Source organism: Lampetra fluviatilis, unplaced genomic scaffold (genome assembly GCF_964198595.1).
Source record: "Lampetra fluviatilis unplaced genomic scaffold, kcLamFluv1.1 SCAFFOLD_1139, whole genome shotgun sequence".
In the NCBI taxonomy this organism is placed as follows: domain Eukaryota; kingdom Metazoa; phylum Chordata; class Hyperoartia; order Petromyzontiformes; family Petromyzontidae; genus Lampetra; species Lampetra fluviatilis.
The window spans coordinates 20,001-25,555 of record NW_027621381.1 but is presented as its reverse complement, the minus strand read 5'-3'; positions in this window follow the sequence as shown (position 1 = coordinate 25,555).

Sequence of the window (5,555 nt, the reverse complement as noted above, 5' to 3'; positions counted from 1 at the left end):
TACTATAGACTACTGTAGACTACTATAGACTACTGTAGACTACTATAGACTACTGTAGACTACTAGACTCTACTATAGACTACTATAGACTACTATAGACTACTAGACTCTACTATAGACTACTATAGACTACTATAGACTACTATAGACTACTGTAGACTACTAGACTCTACTATAGACTACTGTAGACTACTATAGACTACTATAGACTACTGTAGACTACTATAGACTACTAGACTCTACTATAGACTACTATAGACTACTATAGACTACTGTAGACTACTATAGACTACTAGACTCTACTATAGACTACTCTAGACTACTATAGACTACTATAGACTACTGTAGACTACTAGAACTCTACTATAGACTACTCTAGACTACTGTAGACTACTATAGACTACTATAGACTACTATAGACTACTAGACTCTACTATAGACTACTATAGACTACTATAGACTACTATAGACTACTGTAGACTACTAGACTCTACTAGACTACTCTAGACTACTGTAGACTACTATAGACTACTATAGACTACTGTAGACTACTAGACTCTACTATAGACTACTGTAGACTACTGTAGACTACTATAGACTACTATAGACTACTGTAGACTACTAGACTCTACTATAGACTACTATAGACTACTATAGACTACTATAGACTACTGTAGACTACTAGACTCTACTATAGACTACTATAGACTACTGTAGACTACTATAGACTACTATAGACTACTGTAGACTACTAGACTCTACTATAGACTACTGTAGACTACTATAGACTACTAGACTCTACTATAGACTACTATAGACTACTATAGACTACTATAGACTACTGTAGACTACTAGACTCTACTATAGACTACTATAGACTACTGTAGACTACTAGACTCTACTATAGACTACTATAGACTACTGTAGACTACTAGACTCTACTATAGACTACTATAGACTACTGTAGACTACTAGACTCTACTATAGACTACTATAGACTACTATAGACTACTGTAGACTACTAGACTCTACTATAGACTACTGTAGACTACTATAGACTACTAGACTCTACTATAGACTACTATAGACTACTATAGACTACTATAGACTACTGTAGACTACTAGACTCTACTATAGACTACTATAGACTACTGTAGACTACTAGACTCTACTATAGACTACTATAGACTACTGTAGACTACTAGACTCTACTATAGACTACTATAGACTACTGTAGACTACTAGACTCTACTATAGACTACTATAGACTACTATAGACTACTGTAGACTACTATAGACTACTATAGACTACTATAGACTACTATAGACTACTGTAGACTACTAGACTCTACTATAGACTACTATAGACTACTGTAGACTACTAGACTCTACTATAGACTACTATAGACTACTGTAGACTACTAGACTCTACTATAGACTACTATAGACTACTGTAGACTACTAGACTCTACTATAGACTACTATAGACTACTATAGACTACTGTAGACTACTATAGACTACTGTAGACTACTATAGACTACTGTAGACTACTGTAGACTACTATAGACTCTACTATAGACTACTATAGACTACTGTAGACTACTATAGACTACTGTAGACTACTATAGACTACTGTAGACTACTATAGACTACTAGACTCTACTATAGACAACTATAGACTACTATAGACTACTATAGACTCTACTATAGACTACTATAGACTACTGTAGACTACTATAGACTACTGTAGACTACTATAGACTACTATAGACTACTATAGACTACTGTAGACTACTATAGACTACTAGACTCTACTATAGACTACTATAGACTACTATAGACTACTATAGACTACTATAGACTACTATAGACTACTATAGACTACTGTAGACTACTATAGACTACTAGACTCTACTATAGACTACTATAGACTACTGTAGACTACTATAGACTACTGTAGACTACTGTAGACTACTGTAGACTACTGTAGACTACTATAGACTACTATAGACTACTATAGACTACTGTAGACTACTATAGACTACTATAGACTACTAGACTCTACTATAGACTACTATAGACTACTATAGACTACTATAGACTACTATAGACTACTATAGACTACTATAGACTACTATAGACTACTATAGACTACTATAGACTACTATAGACTACTGTAGACTACTATAGACTACTAGACTCTACTATAGACTACTATAGACTACTGTAGACTACTATAGACTACTATAGACTACTATAGACTACTATAGACTACTATAGACTACTGTAGACTACTATAGACTACTGTAGACTACTGTAGACTACTATAGACTACTGTAGACTACTATAGACTACTATAGACTACTGTAGACTACTATAGACTACTATAGACTACTATAGACTACTATAGACTACTGTAGACTACTCTAGACTACTGTAGACTACTATAGACTACTCTAGACTACTATAGACTACTATAGACTACTATAGACTACTGTAGACTACTATAGACTACTGTAGACTACTATAGACTACTCTAGACTACTGTAGACTACTGTAGACTACTATAGACTACTATAGACTACTATAGACTACTATAGACTACTATAGACTACTATAGACTACTATAGACTACTATAGACTACTGTAGACTACTATAGACTACTAGACTCTACTATAGACTACTGTAGACTACTATAGACTACTGTAGACTACTATAGACTACTGTAGACTACTGTAGACTACTGTAGACTACTATAGACTACTCTAGACTACTGTAGACTACTATAGACTACTAGACTCTACTATAGACTACTATAGACTACTATAGACTACTATAGACTACTGTAGACTACTATAGACTACTGTAGACTACTATAGACTACTATAGACTACTGTAGACTACTGTAGACTACTATAGACTACTATAGACTACTATAGACTACTATAGACTACTGTAGACTACTGTAGACTACTATAGACTACTATAGACTACTATAGACTACTGTAGACTACTGTAGACTACTATAGACTACTATAGACTACTATAGACTACTATAGACTACTGTAGACTACTGTAGACTACTATAGACTACTATAGACTACTGTAGACTACTGTAGACTACTATAGACTACTATAGACTACTATAGACAACTATAGACTACTATAGACTACTATAGACTACTATAGACTACTGTAGACTACTGTAGACTACTATAGACTACTGTAGACTACTGTAGACTACTGTAGACTACTATAGACTACTGTAGACTACTGTAGACTACTGTAGACTACTAGACTCTACTCTAGACTACTATAGACTACTGTAGACTACTATAGACTACTGTAGACTACTGTAGACTACTGTAGACTACTAGACTCTACTCTAGACTACTATAGACTACTATAGACTACTATAGACTACTATAGACTACTATAGACTACTAGACTCTACTATAGACTACTATAGACTACTGTAGACTACTATAGACTACTATAGACTACTGTAGACTACTATAGACAACTATAGACTACTATAGACTACTGTAGACTACTGTAGACTACTATAGACTACTATAGACTACTATAGACTACTGTAGACTACTGTAGACTACTAGACTCTACTATAGACTACTATAGACTACTATAGACTACTATAGACTACTGTAGACTACTATAGACTACTATAGACTACTATAGACTACTATAGACTACTATAGACTACTATAGACTACTAGAGACTACTAGACTCTACTATAGACTACTATAGACTACTATAGACTACTATAGACTACTATAGACTACTATAGACTACTGTAGACTACTATAGACTACTATAGACTACTGTAGACTACTATAGACTACTATAGACTACTGTAGACTACTATAGACTACTGTAGACTACTATAGACTACTATAGACTACTATAGACTACTATAGACTACTATAGACTACTATAGACTACTAGACTCTACTATAGACTACTATAGACTACTATAGACTACTGTAGACTACTATAGACTACTATAGACTACTATAGACTACTATAGACTACTATAGACTACTATAGACTACTGTAGACTACTATAGACTACTATAGACTACTATAGACTACTGTAGACTACTATAGACTACTGTAGACTACTATAGACTACTATAGACTACTATAGACTACTGTAGACTACTATAGACTACTGTAGACTACTGTAGACTACTATAGACTACTATAGACTACTATAGACTCTACTATAGACTACTATAGACTACTATAGACTACTATAGACTACTATAGACTACTGTAGACTACTATAGACTACTATAGACTACTGTAGACTACTATAGACTACTATAGACTACTATAGACTCTACTATAGACTACTGTAGACTACTATAGACTACTATAGACTACTATAGACTACTATAGACTACTATAGACTCTACTATAGACTACTATAGACTCTACTATAGACTACTATAGACTACTGTAGACTACTATAGACTACTATAGACTACTATAGACTACTATAGACTACTATAGACTCTACTATAGACTACTAAAGACTACTATAGACTACTAAAGACTACTATAGACTACTATAGACTACTAGACTCTACTATAGACTACTATAGACTACTATAGACTACTATAGACTACTATAGACTACTATAGACTACTATAGACTACTGTAGACTACTATAGACTACTATAGACTACTATAGACTCTACTATAGACTACTATAGACTACTGTAGACTACTATAGACTACTATAGACTACTATAGACTACTATAGACTACTATAGACTACTGTAGACTACTATAGACTACTATAGACTACTGTAGACTACTATAGACTACTATAGACTACTAGACTCTACTATAGACTACTATAGACTACTATAGACTACTATAGACTCTACTATAGACTACTATAGACTACTATAGACTACTATAGACTACTATAGACTACTGTAGACTACTATAGACTACTATAGACTACTATAGACTACTATAGACTACTATAGACTACTATAGACTACTATAGACTACTGTAGACTACTAGACTCTACTGTAGACTACTATAGACTACTATAGACTACTATAGACTACTGTAGACTACTATAGACTACTAGACTCTACTATAGACTACTCTAGACTACTGTAGACTACTATAGACTACTAGACTCTACTGTAGACTACTATAGACTACTATAGACTACTAGACTCTACTATAGACTACTATAGACTACTATAGACTACTGTAGACTACTATAGACTACTAGACTCTACTATAGACTACTATAGACTACTATAGACTACTATAGACTACTGTAGACTACTGTAGACTACTATAGACTACTATAGACTACTGTAGACTACTATAGACTACTGTAGACTACTATAGACTACTATAGACTACTAGAGACTACTATAGACTACTAGACTCTACTATAGACTACTATAGACTACTATAGACTACTATAGACTACTATAGACTACTATAGACTACTATAGACTACTATAGACTACTATAGACTACTATAGACTACTATAG